Genomic DNA, 19,342 nt, shown 5'->3' with positions numbered 1-19,342 from the left:
CGAGGTGTTGGAAGCGTCTGGTGGTATGGCAACCAAATTTGTAGGCATAACGGGGGATCCTCTTGGCATAAGTGGACTCTACCGGTTACACTTCTCCCTCGGCGGAATTGCATTGGAGCACCCCTGCTACGTATGCCCGGACACGGTGTCTCTGCCAAACGGAGTGTCAGGTATATTAGGGCAGGATTTTTTGAGAAAAGGGAAGGTAGTAGTCTCATTCTCTGAGGAAGAGGTTAATGCGGGCGGCTCAAAAGTTCCGTTTTTGAACAGGAGAGGGGCTGAGATTCGCATTACCGATATTGACACCCGTCAAACAGTGGGATCATTGGAGAAGGTATATTCGCGGGTTGCCGTCCGGCTGGTCGAGGAGGCGGTCGTCCTTCCTTGGTCGGAGCACATTTTGTACGCGTTTGTGCCTTCAGATGTAGAGAGCGGCGCCGTGGGAGTGCTTGAGCCGGTCGACTCTCTCAGCAATGGCTTGAAGGCAGCCGCGTGCCTCGTGACAGTTAATGACGCCCACAGAGTGCCCCTACGGGTGGTTAACTGTAGCCAGCAGCCACTGAGCCTTCCCAAGAACAAAACATTGGCTTTCTTCACCTCTGCGATAGAGCAACGTGAGCCCACCGATACGGTACTCGCAACTGTAGAGCATGCTAGTCCTTCGGCTGCTCCAAAGGTGTCGTTCGATCTTTCTCACGTAAAATCCAGGGAGAGGGAGGCTCTGGCTGGTTTGCTGAACGACTACTCGGAGGTATTCGCCGCGTCCAACCTGGACTTGGGCTGCTGTGGCGTTATAAAGCACAGGATAGAAACCGGCACTTCATCGCCCGTTTACCAGCGTGCGTACAGGATTCCTTACTCCCAACGTGAGGAGATGGAGCGGCAGGTGCAGGACCTGATTGATCGCGGCATTGTCGAACACTCAAAGTCACCCTGGGGAGCACCAGCACTATTGGTGGAAAAGCCAGATGGCTCGTATCGATTGGTAGTGGACTACCGCAAACTAAATGCCGTAACTCGCATCGATCCATACCCCATCCCCAATATACAGGAGACGCTTTCTCAGCTGGGCTCTGCCAGGTACTTCACGGTAGTGGACATGGCGGCGGGATTCTGGCAGATAGCAATGGATCCGGCAGATGCCGAGAAAACGGCATTCAACACGCCCTCAGGGCACTATGAATGGAAAAGAATGCCGATGGGTCTGGCCAACAGCCCTGCTGTCTGGCAGAGAACCGCTGATGTTATCCTGGCAGGTCTTCTGGGGAGGCTGTGCTTCGTGTATATGGATGACATTATCATATACAGTGGCAGTTTTGATAACCATTTGCGCGATATTGAGCAGGTTTTGGTGCGACTAAGAGCAGCGGGTCTCAAACTGAAGCCCTATAAGTGCCAATTCCTCAAAAACGAGGTGAAATACCTCGGGCACGTTGTTTCAGCTGACGGCGTGCGACCGGACCCTGAGAAACTAAGGTGTGTCTCGGATTTTCCATCCCCGACTAGCGTCCGCCAGGTCCGGCAGTTTCTCGGCCTGATCGGTTACTACCGAAGGCACATAGAGGAGTTCGCCAAGCTCGCTAAGCCGCTCACCGCCTTAACAGCCAAAAATGTCGCCTTTCGTTGGGACGAAAACGCGGAGAATGCTTTTGGGGCCCTGAAAAGGAAGCTAATGAGTGCACCGCTGTTACGCCACCCGGATTTTAGTTTGCCCTTCGTTATGGCCACAGATGCGTCAAAGTTTGCAGTTGGTGCCGTGCTATCTCAGGTTATCGAGGGCAAAGAACATCCCGTTGCTTTTGCTAGCCGACAGTTGAGCCCCACAGAGCAAAAGTACGGAGCTACGGAAAGGGAGTGCCTCGCCGTTGTCTGGGCAGTAAAGCACTTCAGATGCTACCTTTACGGCCGCAAATTCAAGCTAGTCACAGACTGCCATCCTCTGAAATGGGTGATGAGTGTCAGGGACCCTAGCTCGCGACTCGCTAGATGGAATCTACACCTGCAGGAATACTGCTTTGAAGTTGAGCACAAGTCAGGAAAGACACATCTGAACGCTGATGCACTCAGCCGCACAGCTGCCGTGGCAGCTATAGAAGAGTTTGTCCCCGTAGTCGACCCCGCCGAATTACGCACAGAGCAGTGCAAAGATCCTGACCTGAAGCGAATAATCGAAAGCTTAGAGGGCGCACCGTCTCATCCCGAACAGCTAGGTTATTTCATTGACAAAGACGGCACCCTGTGTCGGCGCACGAGGCCAACCAGGAAAGGGAGACCAGAGAAAACCGCTTGGGAGAGAGTCGTCATACCTCGGTCGTGGACAGAAAGGGTTCTTCGCGCGTTTCACGATGCGCCATGCGCCGGTCATTTTGGCGTAGCGAAGACACGCAGGCGTGTGGAGCGTTTGTACTTTTGGAGTGGCATGCGACAGGATGTTAGAGACTACTGTGCGAAGTGTCATTCCTGTCTCGAAAGAAAAACACCCAAGGGACGAAGACCAGCTCCAATTCAGCCGTTCCCTGAGGTTTCGGCTCCCTTCGAGCGGACAGGTATGGACATAATGGGCCCATTGCCCACGACCACTTCCGGAAACAAGTACATTTTAGTATTTGTCGACCACCTTTCAAAATACGCGGAAGCGGTAGCACTCCCAGATCAGAAGGCAGACACGGTTGCAAGAGCATTTGTCGAACAGATCGTGCTCCGACATGGACCCCCGAGGCAACACTTGACAGATCGGGGAACGAACTTCGTGTCGCAGCTAATGAGGAGAGTTTGCGAGCTGCTTAAGATCGCTAAGAAGCAGACAACACCGTACCATCCGGCTTGCAACGGCGCGGTGGAGCGACTGAACCAAACCGTGGCCGGGTTCCTGTCGCATTTTGTTTCGCGCGACCAGCGGGACTGGGACTTGTGGCTCCCGTATGCAATGTTTGCCTACAATTCCGCAGCACACGAGAGCACGGGCGAATCGCCATTCTTTCTTCTCTACGGCCGAGACCCGGACGAGCCTGGTGAAGTGCCAGAGGGCCCCCGTCGTGTCCCATACGCTTCACTGGACGACTATAAGGTTGAGCTAGAATCGCGCTTGCAAGTGGCGAGGGACATCGCAAAGGAGTCCTTAAAGAAAGCGGCGAAGCGCAGGAAGGAGGTGCACGATCGCAGTGCTAGAGACGCGCCGTTTGATGTGGGGGACAGCGTGTACATTGAAAACTGCCAAAGGCAGATTGGGCTAGCTCGTAAGTTCCAGACGAAGTGGAGAGGACCGTGCGAGGTTGTCGAGAAGCTTTCTCCGGTAAACTTCAGAGTCCGAGACGTGAACCGGCGTTTGATAAGGATACACGCAAATCGCCTCAAGTCGGCACCGGTTCAGTATTCACAAAATGAGGAAAGGGAAAGCGCGGATTTTGATGGGGACAGAAGTGAAGCGGAGCGCGCAGATAGTTCGCAAGAAACGCCCTCTCCTGCATTTGTTCGGCAGGCGCCCGAGGTGACGGCCGGAATGCCACCGGATTTACTTCATGCATTGCTAGAAGAAGAAGCGCGCGAGGTTGCCGCGCAGATAACGCCAGGAGAGGCTCCTGCCACGAGCCCTCGCAAGTCCCAAAGCAGACAAAGGGGCACAGACTTACTTAGTATGACTCATGAAGGCCGATATCCGCTGCGAAATCGGAAAGCTAAGTCGGACTAATGGCGTAAACAGAGCGGAGTTGTGAACTGGTTAGAATTGTGTAATGCCGCAGCTCATAACATTGCTATGTGCTTATGTGTTAAGTTATCGGAGTTGGTAGTTAAACCTTTCTGTCATTAAGTAACACCTGCACAGGAGAGCATGCGGAGCGCATGCAGAACCTGCCCTACTTCCTTTCGTTATCTATATTTTTGTCTGTGCCGTGATCGTGCTAGAAGTGGGAGCTCCTTTGTAACTGTGGTAAATTTATTTCGTCCAGTTTGGACTAGAAAGGAGAGGCTTAGGTGCTGAGTTTCATGTTTATCTGTAAAAGAAGATCAGTGCTGCCCCTGGAGACGCCAGTTATGACAGCGGAGGCATATGGTGTTGTGCAGTGGTGTTGAGTGCAGCGAAAAGTGTTTTGTCGGACGCACTGTGCGAGGCGATTCAGAAAGACAAGGGGAGATGCAGGGACTCAAATGTTCGGAGAACATTCTTCTGGAGGGTGAGCGAGTGTGACATTCCTTGTGTGATACGAGGATCCACGTTCGACGGCGCGGCGTAGACGGGGAACCGTGACAGCGGCATCATCAATTGCCCAGCCATGCTCTTTGAGTGACGACCGGAAAAACCGGTCCCGCCGCCGCCCCGGGGAAACAGGCTTTGTCCTCCCCAATTTCCGGTTGCATTCCAGGACAGGGGAGCTGTCAGCGGGCCAGAGCGCGCCGTACCACAGCCGACGCTATGCGAAACCGCGAAGACGACATTCTTTCCCTCCCCCCCTTTGTCGTGGGCTATCGCCGGGAAGGCACCCACAGCTTCCCAGAAGGGCCGCGACGGACACCTGTCATGGCGGACAGGCAGTACTCGCCAAGAATGTGGAAAGACAGGCGCTAGTGAATTAGCTCCGAAGAGAGAGCCTGTGTATACTCTCACTTGAGAGAGAGTGGTGGCGTTTTTGTTGTTTATTTAGTTTGTATTGTTAACAGACTCTGGGGTCGAGGCTAAGCCCAGCCCAAGGGGTGGTCCCCATCTCGCATGTTATTTTGGATTGGAGAATTGATGCTTTGGGCGGGCCACTGGAAATGACCGCCCTTAGTCCTTTGTTAATCAAGTGCTTAAAAGCGCATGTAAACGGATGCAGTTCAGTCTGAGCTGGGGCTCCATGCTTGGCATGTGATGTGATGCTGCTTAGGCACTGGCCTGCCCGGTCGATGAGTGAAGTGGTGCAAAGTTTGTTCTTTTGTAGATTCAGTTCTGCTTTTTCCAGTTTGGCTCTCTGTATATGTATGTTGTAAAATTGTGCTCTGCTGTCATCATCTACAAGCTCGCCTCCTGTTCATCTTCCGGGCCGGGCGACACTGGAGGAAGGGTTTGTGAACCATCCTCGAAGAAACGGACGACTATTGAAATTCTACTGCAAGCACGCTCAGGACGACATCGTTCCCCAAGAGGGCCTTCAGCGCCGAAGCCCGTCGGCGTGCAGCTTCTGCCAGCAACCGCTCGAGCCCAACTCCGGAGCCACTCCATCGCCCCCATGAAGTCGTCGGCACGTAAGCTCGGACGCCCCAGCCTCTGATGTATAATCTTCATCATGTGTAATTATTGAATATACCTGTTTGTTTAAACTGAGCCATACGGTGTCTCTTTGCCTCTCCGTCCCGTGTGGACCTGCGCATTATGGGGGTCATCACAACGTTAAACAAAAAGAAAGACGAACAGATGCGTTTAAAACCCCTGGGCGTGGAACTATATTTAGCTGCATCTATTACAAACGGATGAGAATTACACATCAACAGGATTTGGTGCTCAATTGATTGTGTTCCGTAGTTAGTACGAGGCCTATTTACCACAACAGAAGTCTGACGCAAGCTGTAACCAGTAGATCTATTTTGGTACGTGTTAAAAAAATTAATGTAATTTGATTTTATTTCGTTATAAATAAACACACATATTTTGAGTTCATACATGGTTTTCACAGGGATCATTCGAGACTGTGTATTTGCCGAGCAACTATTTGTGTTGTTTCCTGCAGGTAAAAGAAACCGAGCTGCACGCGACTGCAGGGCTGATATTTTTTCTAAGTCAGTTTTGTTACAAGTACCCCAGATAAGAAGACAATAACTGATGCGAGAATGGATAAGAGAGAAATAAAACTGTCTTTTCAGCGAGCAAGGTATACGATCTCGAAGCCGGGAAAGCATACCAATAGCTCTCGCTATCTTGAAACTGGTGTGGTCTATGTGGTCGCTCCAGCCTAGGCTGTGATGGAATTTAACTCCTAGAAAGGAATGGGAGCTGACACGCTCAAGGTAGCAAGAGCCGTAACGAAGCTTAAAATCGTAATCAATGGGCTTGTTTTTTGCACAAAAAAGCATAAATTTAGTTTTTTTCTCGTTGAGTTCAAGACTATTTAAGTTTAGCCATACACTAAGATTTAATAGCCACGTGTTAGCAGCGTTTTCAAGTTCTTTAAGATTTGTTCCAGAGAAGAATACATTCGTATCGTCTGCATATAATACTATATCATCAGTTTGAGGAATGTCTTATCCTTGTGTTTTATGCGCTTGAAAAGGTCATTCGTAATGCATTCTTTTCTTGCTTTCTTGTGCCGAACAACTGTTGTGAGTGGGAAAGCAGCATCGTAACAAATTTGTAATTCGGACATAAAAATATCGTAGGATACAGATGGATCGGGTTCCTTATATATGTTCGCCCAGTTCAAGTTTACAACAAGTGAATGAAAGGTCTTTTTACCGCCGTCATTGATGATACGGATAGTATTATTTGTGCACTGTGTACGCGTGGCGATCGGTAATGCTACAAAAATTGGTAGATGATCGCTCAATCCTGAACAAAGTACACCGGAGCAACTAGGAGACTTAAAAAAATCTGTGAAACATAAGTCGATCAGCGTACTTGTATTCGATGTGACTCTCGTAGGCTGTTCAATGACGTTCTCACAACCATTTTGAAGCATAAATTCATGAAGTTGAACTTCAGCAGGGTTATTAGAGTTAAGATCGATATTAAAGTCCCCTATGATCACTAAATGCCTCTTCCGGGAATTGACAAAATCCATGAGTGATTCAATGTAGTTTAAAAAGATTGACAGCGTGCCCTGGGGCGGTCGGTAAATGCATACGATGGCAATGTTTTTGCACATGATGGCAACAGTTTCAAAGTCGTCACACATGCAAGTAAAGTCGTCTATGGTATCATAGTGAAAACAGTCGCGGATAAATAGGGACACCCCACCACCACGTTTTTGCTCACGATAAACTGAAACGTGACTGTACCCGGAAAAATTCGTAACATCAGTGACACTTGAGAACCATGTTTCTGAAAAAGCCAAGAAATCAAAGGAACACTGTAGTTGTGAGAGGTATGTACCGACGTCATCTTGTTTGTTCCTCAGACTCTGTGTATTTAAATGAAAAAAAGAAAGCCCCTTTTCAAGAAAACACTTGTAACTTTTCACCAGATCATTGAACGAAGTTGTCGTGTGGTACGCCATCTTGATTTTTTGAAATCAAAATACCTGTCGTCACTGATCTAAACAATCTTGCTCAGGTCATTTTCGGTTGCAATCCTGATAGCACTTGCTTTTGCTTGTTTTCTTACAAACACTTCACCCTCAGAAGTCCACACGAATTTGTAGTCATTTTCCTTTGCCCTTATCTTCGCCAGCCATAGCAATCGCCTGTTCATTGCTGTCAAGTTTTCATAGAAGCTGATGTTGGTCAACTTTTCTTGGGCGCACTTGCGTGCTTCAAACTATTTGCGCCTGAGGGCTCGGTTGGAAAACCTTACAATCACCATAGGCCTTCTGTCCTTTCTGGGGGGCAAACGATGCATATGTTCAACGTTGCTATCGGATAAATCAGGGAGCTCCAATTTTCGGGCAATCTTGTTAATTTCAGCCATGAAGTCTTCATTTTCTCTCAGCTCATTGTAATTGTAATTGTAATTGAAATTGTAATTGTAATGGAAATTGAAATTGAAATTGAAATTGAAAGTTAAATTGAAATTGAAAGTTAAATTGAAATTGAAAGTTAAATTGAAATTGAAAGTTAAGTTGAAATTGAAAGTTAAATTGAAATTGAGTTAAATTGAAATTGAAATTGAAAGTTAAATTGAAACTGAAAGTTAAATTGAAATTGAAAGTTAAATTGAAATTGACAGTTAAAGTTAAGGTAAATTGAAAGTTAAATTGAAAGTTAAATTGAAAGCTAAATTGAAAGTTAAATTGGAAGTTAAATTAAAAGTTAAATTGAAAGGTAAATTAAAAGTTAAATTGAAAGTTAATTTGAAAGTTAAATTGAAGTTAAATTGAAATTGAAAGTTAAATTGAAAGTTAAATTGAAATTGAAAGTTAAATTGAAAGTTAAATTGAAATTGAAATTGAAAGTTAAATTGAAAGTTAAATTGAAAGTTAAATTGAAATTGAAATTAAAATTGAAATTAAAATTGAAAGTTAAATTGAATTCTTTTTTTTTTATTTCTCCTTTCGGCAACATACAGGTATTGCCCACGAGGAGGTGCTAAACCTCCTGACTGGGTCTTGTCCTCGCTTGGGTACAGCAGCAGGAGCGGTATTGCATTACACAACAAAAAAAGGTTGTCCTTGCCATCACTTACACAACAGACGCATCATAAACAGTTCTTGTAAATATATACAGATAATAAAATAATAAGACACACTAAATCATACAAAAATAATACAGAAATGCAATACATTAGGGTTGTTCGAACCGACATAATATTACATCAAACGGAACCAGAAGTAAGCATTTGGTCGTCTAGGACACAACGTTAAACAAAAAGAAAGACGAACAGATGCGTTTAAAACCCCTGGGCGTGGAACTATTTTTAGCTGCATCTGTTAGAAACGGATGAGAATTACACATCATAAGGATTTGGTGCTCAATTGATTGTGTTCCGTAGTTAGTACGAGGCCTATTTACCACAACAGAAGTCTGACGCAAGCTGTAACCAGGAGATCTATTTTGGTACGTGTTAAAAAAATTAATGTAATTTGAATTTATTTCGTTATAAATAAACACACATATTTTGAGTTCATACATGGTTTTCACAGGGATCATTCGAGACTGTGTATTTGCCGAGCAACTATTTGTGTTGTTTCCTGCAGGTAAAAGAAACCGAGCTGCACGCGACTGCAGGGCTGATATTTTTTCTAAGTCAGTTTTGTTACAAGTACCCCAGATAAGAAGACAATAACTGATGCGAGAATGGATAAGAGAGAAATAAAACTGTCTTTTCAGCGAGCAAGGTATACGATCTCGAAGCCGGGAAAGCATACCAATAGCTCTCGCTATCTTGACACGGGTGTGGTCTATGTGGTCGCTCCAGCCTAGGCTGTGATGGAATTTAACTCCTAGAAAGGAATGGGAGCTGACACGCTCAAGGTAGCAAGAGTCGTAACGAAGCTTAAAATCGTAATCAATTGGCTTGTTTTTTGCACAAAAAAGCATAAATTTAGTTTTTTTCTCGTTGAGTTCAAGACTATTTAAGTTTAGCCATACACTAAGATTTAATAGCCACGTGTTAGCAGTGTTTTCAAGTTCTTTAAGATTTGTTCCAGAGAAGAATACATTCGTATCGTCTGCATATAATACTATATCATCAGTTTGAGGAATGTATGCGCTTGAAAAGGTCATTCGTAATGCATTCTTTTCTTGCTTTCTTGTGCCGAACAATTGTTGTGAGTGGGAAAGCAGCATCGTAACAAATTTGTAATTCGGACATAAAAATATCGTAGGATACAGATGGATCGGGTTCCTTATATATGTTCGCCCAGTTCAAGTTTTCAACAAGTGAATGAAAGGACTTTTTACCGCCGTCATTGATGATACGGATAGTATTATTTGTGCACTGTGTACGCGTGGCGATCGGTAATGCTACAAAAATTGGTAGATGATCGCTCAATCCTGAACAAAGTACACCGGAGCAACTAGCAGACTTGGAAAAATCTGTGAAACATAAGTCGATCAGCGTACTTGTACTTGATGTTACTCTCTTAGGCTGTTCAATGACGTTCTCACAACCATTTTGAAGCATAATTTCAAGAAGTTGAACTTCAGCAGGGTTATTAGAGTTAAGATCGATATTAAAGTCCCCTATGATCACAAATGCCTCTTCCGGGAATTGACAAAATCCATGAGTGATTCAATGTAGTTTAAAGAGATTGACAGCGTGCCCTGGGGCGGTCGGTAAATGCATAAGATGGCAATGTTTTTGCACATGATGGCAACAGTTTCAAAGTCGTCACACATGCAAGTAAAGTCGTCTATGGTATCATAGTGAAAACAGTCGCGGATAAATAGGGACACCCCACCACCACGTTTTTGCTCACGATAAACTGAAACGTGACTGTACCCGGAAAAATTCGTAACATCAGTGACACTTGAGAACCATGTTTCTGAAAAAGCCAAGAAATCAAAGGAACACTGTAGTTGTGAGAGGTATGTACCGACGTCATCTTGTTTGTTCCTCAGACTCTGTGTATTTAAATGAAAAAAAGAAAGCCCCTTTTCAAGAAAACACTTGTTACTTTTCACCAGATCATTGAACGAAGTTGTCGTGTGGTACGCCATCTTAATTTTTTGAAATCAAAATACCTGTCGTCACTGATCTAAACAATTTTGTTCAGGTCATTTTCGGTTGGAATCCTGATAGCACTTGCTTTTGCTTGTTTTCTTGGGCGCACTTGCGTGCTTCAAACTATTTGCGCCTGAGGGCTCGGTTGGAAAACCTTACAATCACCACAGGCCTTCTGTCCTTTCTGGGGGGCAAACGATGCACATGTTCAACGTTGCTATCGGATAAATTAGGGAGCTCCAATTTTCGGGCAATCTTGTTAATTTCAGCCATGAAGTCTTCATTTTCTCTCAGCTCATTGTAATTGTAATTGAAATTGAAATTGTAATTGTAATTGTAATTGAAATTGAAATTGAAATTGAAAGTTAAGTTGAAAGTTAAGTTGAAAGTTAAGTTGAAAGTTAAGTTGAAAGTTAAGTTGAAAGTTAAGTTGAAAGTTAAGTTGAAAGTTAAGTTGAAAGTTAAGTTGAAAGTTAAGTTGAAAGTTGAAATTGAAATTGAAATTTTTTTTGTTTATTTCTCCTTTGGGCAACATACAGGTATTGCCCGCGAGGAGGTGCTAAACCTCCTGACTTGGTCTTGTCCTCGCTTGGGTACAGCAGCAGGAGCGGTATTGCATTACACAACAAAAAAAGGTTGTCCTTGCCATCACTTACACAACAGACGCATCATAAACAGTTCTTGTAAATATATACTGATAATAAAATATTAATACACACTAAATCATACAAAAATAATAGAGAAATGCAATACATTAAGGTTGTTCGAACCGACATAATATTACATCAAACGGAACCAGAAGTAAGCATTTGGTCGTCTGGGACACAACGTTAAACAAAAAGAAAGACGAACAGATGCGTTTAAAACCCCTGGGCGTGGAACTATCTTTAGCTGCATCTATTACAAACGGATGAGAATTACACATCAACAGGATTTGGTGCTCAATTGATTGTGTTCCGTAGTTAGTACGAGGCCTATTTACCACAACAGAAGTCTGACGCAAGCTGTAACCAGTAGATCTATTTTGGTACGTGTTAAAAAATTAATGTAATTTGATTTTATTTCGTTATAAATAAACACACATATTTTGAGTTCATACATGGTTTTCACAGGGATCATTCGAGACTGTGTATTTGCCGAGCAACTATTTGTGTTGTTTCCTGCAGGTAAAAGAAACCGAGCTGCACGCGACTGCAGGGCTGATATTTTTTCTAAGTCAGTTTTGTTACAAGTACCCCAGATAAGAAGACAATAACTGATGCGAGAATGGATAAGAGAGAAATAAAACTGTCTTTTCAGCGAGCAAGGTATACGATCTCGAAGCCGGGAAAGCATACCAATAGCTCTCGCTATCTTGACACGGGTGTGGTCTATGTTGTCGCTCCAGCCAAGGCTGTGATGGAATTTAACTCCTAGAAAGGAATGGGAGCTGACAAGCTCAAGGTAGCAAGAGCCGTAACGAAGCTTAAAATAGTAATCAATTGGCTTGTTTTTTGCACAAAAAAGCATAAATTTAGTTTTTTTCTCGTTGAGTTCAAGACTATTTAAGTTTAGCCATACACTAAGATTTAATAGCCACGTGTTAGCAGTGTTTTCAAGTTCTTTAAGATTTGTTCCAGAGAAGAATACATTCGTATCGTCTGCATATAATATTATATCATCAGTTTGAGGAATGTCTTATCCTTGTGTATTATGCGCTTGAAAAGGTCATTCGTAATGCATTCTTTTCTTGCTTTCTTGTGCCGAACAATTGTTGTGAGTGGGAAAGCAGCATCGTAACAAATTTGTAATTCGGACATAAAAATATCGTAGGATACAGATGGATCGGGTTCCTTATATATGTTCGCCCAGTTCAAGTTTTCAACAAGTGAATGAAAGGTCTTTTTACCGCCGTCATTGATGATACGGATAGTATTATTTGTGCACTGTGTACGCGTGGCGATCGGTAATGCTACAAAAATTGGTAGATGATCGCTCAATCCTGAACAAAGTTCACCGGAGCAACTAGCAGACATAGAAAAATCTGTGAAACATAAGTCGATCAGCGTACTTGTATTTGATGTGACTCTCGTAGGCTGTTCAATGACGTTCTCACAACCATTTTGAAGCATAATTTCAAGAAGTTGAACTTCAGCAGGGTTATTAGAGTTAAGATCGATATTAAAGTCCCCTATGATCACTAAATGCCTCTTCCGGGAATTGACAAAATCCATGAGTGATTCAATGTAGTTTAAAAAGATTGACAGCGTGCCCTGGGGCGGTCGGTAAATGCATACAATGGCAATGTTTTTGCACATGATGGCAACAGTTTCAAAGTCGTCTATGGTATCATAGTGAAAACAGTCGCGGATAAATAGGGACACCCCTCCACCACGTTTTTGCTCACGATAAACTGAAACGTGACTGTACCCGGAAAAATTCGTAACATCAGTGACACTTGAGAACCATGTTTCTGAAAAAGCCAAGAAATCAAAGGAACACTGTAGTTGTGAGAGGTATGTACCGACGTCATCTTGTTTGTTCCTCAGACTCTGTGTATTTAAATGAAAAAAAGAAAGCCCCTTTTCAAGAAAACACTTGTTACTTTTCACCAGATCATTGAACGAAGTTGTCGTGTGGTACGCCATCTTGATTTTTTGAAATCAAAATACCTGTCGTCACTGATCTAAACAATTTTGCTCAGGTCATTTTCGGTTGCAATCCTGATAGCACTTGCTTTTGCTTGTTTTCTTGGGCGCACTTGCGTGCTTCAAACTATTTCCGCCTGAGGGCTCGGTTGGAAAACCTTACAATCACCACAGGCCTTCTGTCCTTTCGGGGGCAAACGATGCACATGTTCAACGTTGCTATCGGATAAATCAGGGAGCTCCAATTATCGGGCAATCTTCTTAATTTCAGCCATGAAGTCTTCATTTCCTCTCAGCTCATTGTAATTGAAATTGAAATTGAAATTGAAAGTTAAGTTGAAATTGAAATTGAAAGTTAAGTTGAAGGTTCAGTTGAAAGTTAAGTTGAAAATTAAGTTGAAAGTTAAGTTGAAAATTAAGTTGAAAGTTAAGTTGAAAGTTAAGTTGAAAGCTAAGTTGAAAGTTAAGTTGAAAGTTAAGTTGAAAGTTAAGTTGAAAGTTAAGTTGAAAGTTAAGTTGAAAGTTGCAAATGAAATTGAAATTGAAATTTTTTTGTTTATTTCTCCTTTGGGCAACATACAGGTATTGCCCACGAGGAGGTGCTAAACCTCCTGACTGGGTCTTGTCCTCGCTTGGGTACAGCAGCAGGAGCGGTATTGCATTACACAACAAAAAAAAGGTTGTCCTTGCCATCACTTACACAACAGACGCATCATAAACAGTTCTTGTAAATATATACAGATAAAAAATAATAATACACACTAAATCATACAAAAATATTACAGAAATGCAATACAGTAGGGTTGTTCGAACCGACATAATATTACATCAAACTGAACCAGAAGTAAGCATTTGGTCATCTAGGACACAACGTTAAACAAAAAGAAAGACGAACAGATGCGTTTAAAACCCCTGGGCGTGGAACTATTTTTAGCTGCATCTATTACAAACGGATGAGAATTACACATCAACAGGATTTGGTGCTCAATTGATTGTGTTCCGTAGTTAGTACGAGGCCTATTTACCACAACAGAAGTCTGACGCAAGCTGTAACCAGTAGATCTGTTTTGGTACGTATTAAAAAAATTAATGTAATTTGATTTTATTTCGTTATAAATAAACACACATATTTTGAGTTCATACATGGTTTTCACAGGGATCATTCGAGACTGTGTATTTGCCGAGCAACTATTTGTGTTGTTTCCTGCAGGTAAAAGAAACCGAGCTGCACGCGACTGCAGGGCTGATATTTTTTCTAAGTCAGTTTTGTTACAAGTACCCCAGATAAGAAGACAATAACTGATGCGAGAATGGATAAGAGAGAAATAAAACTGTCTTTTCAGCGAGCAAGGTATACGATCTCGAAGCCGGGAAAGCATACCAATAGCTCTCGCTATCTTGACACGGGTGTGGTCTATGTGGTCGCTCCAGCCTAGGCTGTGATGGAATTTAACTCCTAGAAAGGAATGGGAGCTGACACGCTCAAGGTAGCAAGAGTCGTAACGAAGCTTAAAATCGTAATCAATTGGCTTGTTTTTTGCACAAAAAAGCATAAATTTAGTTTTTTTCTCGTTGAGTTCAAGACTATTTAAGTTTAGCCATACACTAAGATTTAATAGCCACGTGTTAGCAGTGTTTTCAAGTTCTTTAAGATTTGTTCCAGAGAAGAATACATTCGTATCGTCTGCATATAATACTATATCATCAGTTTGAGGAATGTATGCGCTTGAAAAGGTCATTCGTAATGCATTCTTTTCTTGCTTTCTTGTGCCGAACAATTGTTGTGAGTGGGAAAGCAGCATCGTAACAAATTTGTAATTCGGACATCAAAATATCGTAGGATACAGATGGATCGGGTTCCTTATATATGTTCGCCCAATTCAAGTTTTCAACAAGTGAATGAAAGGTCTTTTTACCGCCGTCATTGATGATACGGATAGTTATTTGTGCACTGTGTACGCGTGGCGATCGGTAATGCTACAAAAATTGGTAGATGATCGCTCAATCCTGAACAAAGTACACCGGAGCAACTAGCAGACTTAGAAAAATCTGTGGAACAAGTCGATCAGCGTACTTGTATTCGATGTGACTCTCGTAGGCTGTTCAATGACGTTCTCACAACCATTTTGAAGCATAATTTCAAGAAGTTGAACTTCAGCAGGGTTATTAGAGTTAAGATCGATATTAAAGTCCCCTATGGTCACTATATGCCTCTTCCGGGAATTGACAAAATCCATGAGTGATTCAATGTAGTTTAAAAAGATTGACAGCGTGCCCTGGGGCGGTCGGTAAATGCATACGATGGCAATGTTTTTGCACATGATGGCAACAGTTTCAAAGTCGTCTATGGTATCATAGTGAAAACAGTCGCGGATAAATAGGGACACCCCTCCACCACGTTTTTGCTCACGATAAACTGAAACGTGACTGTACCCGGAAAAATTCGTAACATCGGTGACACTTGAGAACCATGTTTCTGAAAAAGCCATGAAATCAAAGGAACATTGTAGTGGTGAGAGGTATGTACCGACGTCATCTTGTTTGTTCCTCAGACTCTGTGTATTTAAATGAAAAAAAGAAAGCCCCTTTTCACGAAAACACTTGTTACTTTTCACCAGATCATTGAACGAAGTTGTCGTGTGGTACGCCATCTTGATTTTTTGAAATCAAAATACCTGTCGTCACTTTTGCTCAGGTCATTTTCGGTTGCAATCCTGATAGCACTTGCTTTTGCTTGTTTTCTTACAAACACTTTACCCTCAGAAGTCCACACGAATTTGTAGTCATTTTCCTTTGCCCTTATCTTCGCCACCCATAGCAATCGCCTGTTCATTGCTGTCAAGTTTTCATAGAAGCTGATGTTGGTCAACTTTTCTTGGGCGCACTTGCGTGCTTCAAACTATTTGCGCCTGAGGGCTCGGTTGGAAAACCTTACAATCACCACAGGCCTTCTGTCCTGTCTTGGGGGCAAACGATGCACATGTTCAACGTTGGTATCGGATAAATCAGGGAGCTCCAATTTTCGGGCAATCTTGTTAATTTCAGCCATGAAGTCATCATTTTCTCTCAGCTCATTGTAATTGAAATTGAAATTGAACTTGTAATTGTAATTAAAATTGTAATTGAAATTGAAATTGTAATTGTAAACGAAATTGAAATTGAAATTGAAGGTAAATTGAAATTGAAAGGTGAATTGAAATTGAAAGTTAATTGAAATTGAAATTGAAAGTTAAATTGAAATTGAAAGTTAAATTGAAATTGAAAGTTGAATTGAAATTGAAAGTTGGATTTAAATTTGAAGGTTAAATTGAAATTGAAAGTTAATTTGAAATTGAAAGTTAAATTGAAATTGAAAGTTAAATTGAAATTGAAATTGAAATAGAAATTGAAATTTTAAATTGAAAGTTAAATTTTAAATTGAAATTGAAATTGAAAGTTAAATTGAAATTGAAAGTTAAATTGAAAGTTAAAGTTAAAGTTAAATTGAAAGTTAAATTGAAAGTTAAAGTTAAAGGTAAATTGAAAATTAAATTGAAAGTTAAATTGAAAGTAAATTGAAAGTTAAATTGAAAGTTAAATTAAAAGTTAAAGTGAGAGTTAAATTGAAAGTTAAATTGAAAGTTAAATTGAAAGCTAAATTGAAAGTTAAATTGAAAGTTAAATTGAAAGTTAAATTGAAACTGAAAGTTAAATTGAAAGTTAAATTGAAATTGAAATTGAAATTAAAATTGCAATTGAAAGTTATATTGCATTTTTTTTTGTTTATTTCTCCTTTGGGCAACATACAGGTATTGCCCACGAGGAGGTGCTAAACCTCCTGACTGGGACTTGTCCTCGCTTGGGTACAGCAGCAGGAGCGGTATTGCATTACACAACAAAAAAAGGTTGTCCTTGCCATCACTTACACAACAGACGCATCATAAACAGTTCTTGTAAATATATACAGATAATAAAATAATAATACACACTAAATCATGCAAAAATAATACAGAAATGCAATAGATTAGGGTTGTTCGAACCGACATAATATTACATCAAACGGAACCAGAAGTAAGCATTTGGTCGTCTAGGACACAACGTTAAACAAAAACAAAGACGAACAGATGCGTTTAAAACCCCTGGGCGTGGAACTATTTTTAGCTGCATCTATTACAAACGGATGAGAATTACACATCAACAGGATTTGGTGCTCAATTGATTGTGTTCCGTGGTTAGTACGAGGCCTATTTACCACAACAGAAGTCTGACGCAAGCTGTAACCAGTAGATCTATTTTGGTACGTGTTAAAAAAATTAATGTAATTTGATTTTATTTCGTTATAAATAAACACACATATTTTGAGTTCATACATGGTTTTCACAGGGATCATTCGAGACTGTGTATTTGCCGAGCAACTATTTGTGTTGTTTCCTGCAGGTAAAAGAAACCGAGCTGCCCGCGACTGCAGGGCTGATATTTTTTCTAAGTCAGTTTTGTTACAGGTACCCCAGATAAGAAGACAATAACTGATGCGAGAATGGATAAGAGAGAAATAAAACTGTCTTTTCAGCGAGCAAGGTATACGATCTCGAAGCCGGGAAAGCATACCAATAGCTCTCGCTATCTTGACACGGGTGTGGTCTATGTGGTCGCTCCAGCCTAGGCTGTGATGGAATTTAACTCCTAGAAAGGAATGGGAGCTGACACGCTCAAGGTAGCAAGAGCCGTAACGAAGCTTAAAATCGTAATCAATTGGCTTGTTTTTTGCACAAAAAAGCATAAATTTAGTTTTTTTCTCGTTGAGTTCAAGACTATTTAAGTTTAGCCATACACTAAGATTTAATAGCCACGTGTTAGCAGTGTTTTCAAGTTCTTTAATATTTGTTCCAGAGAAGAATACATTCGTATCGTCTGCATATAATACTATATCATCAGTTTGAAGAATGTCTTATCCTTGTGTTTTATGCGCTTGAAAAGGTCATTCGTAATGCATTCTTTTCTTGCTTTCTTGTGCCGAACAATTGTTGTGAGTGGGAAAGCAGCATCGTAACAAATTTGTAATTCGGACATAAAAATATCGTAGGATACAGATGGATCGGGTTCCTTATATATGTTCGCCCAGTTCAAGTTTTCAACAAGTCAATGAAAGGTCTTTTTACCGCCGTCATTGATGATACGGATAGTATTATTTGTGCACTGTGTACGCGTGGCGATCGGTAATGCTACAAAAATTGGTAGATGATCGGTCAATCCTGAACAAAGTACACCGGAGCATCTAGCAGACTTAGAAAAATCTGTGAAACATAAGTCGATCAGCGTACTTGTATTTGATGTGACTCTCGTAGGCTGTTCAATGACGTTCTCACAACCATTTTGAAGCATAATTTCAAGAAGTTGAACATCAGCAGGGTTATTAGAGTTATGATCGATATTCAAGTCCCCTATGATCACTATATGCCTCTTCCGGGAATTGACAAAATCCATGAGTGATTCAATGTAGTTTAAAAAGATTGACAGCGTGCCCTGGGGCGGTCGGTAAATGCATACGATGGCAATGTTTTTGCACATGATGGCAACAGTTTCAAAGTCGTCTATGGTATCATAGTGAAAACAGTCGCGGATAAATAGGGACAACCCTGCACCACGTTTTTGCTCACGATAAACTGAAACGTGACTGTACCCTGAAAAATTCGTAACATCAGTGACACTTGAGAACCATGTTTCTGAAAAAGCCATGAAATCAAAGGAACACTGTAGTTGTGAGAGGTATGTACCGACGTCATCTTGTTTGTTCCTCAGACTCTGTGTATTTAAATGAAAAAAAGAAAGCCCCTTTTCAAGAAAACACTTGTTACTTTTCACCAGATCATTGAACGAAGTTGTCGTGTTGTACGCCATCTTGATTTTTTGAAATCAAAATACCTGTCGTCACTGATCTAAACAATTTTGCTCAGGTCATTTTCGGTTGCAATCCTGATAGCACTTGCTTTTGCTTGTTTTCTTACAAACACTTTACCCTCAGAAGTCCACACGAATTTGTAGTCATTTTCCTTTGCCCTTATCTTCGCCAGCCATAGCAATCGCCTGTTCATTGCTGTCAAGTTTTCACAGAAGCTGATGTTGGTCAACTTTTCTTGGGCGCACTTGCGTGCTTCAAACTATTTGCGCCTGAGGGCTCGGTTGGAAAACCTTACAATCACCACAGGCCTTCTGTCCTTTCTGGGGGGCAAACGATGCACATGTTCAACGTTGCTATCGGATAAATCAGGGAGCTCCAATTTTCGGGCAATCTTGTTAATTTCAGCCATGAAGTCTTCATTTTCTCTCAGCTCATTGTAATTGAAATTGAAATTGAAATTGTAATTGTAATTGAAATTGAAATTGAAAGTTAAATTGGAATTGAAAGTTAAATTGAAATTGAAAGTTAAATTTAGGTTGAAATTTAAGT

This window comes from Amblyomma americanum, chromosome 6, assembly GCF_052857255.1.
Source record: "Amblyomma americanum isolate KBUSLIRL-KWMA chromosome 6, ASM5285725v1, whole genome shotgun sequence".
In the NCBI taxonomy this organism is placed as follows: Eukaryota; Metazoa; Arthropoda; class Arachnida; order Ixodida; family Ixodidae; genus Amblyomma; species Amblyomma americanum.
The sequence above is the reverse complement of the archived record's forward strand: the minus strand, read 5'-3'. Positions refer to the sequence as shown.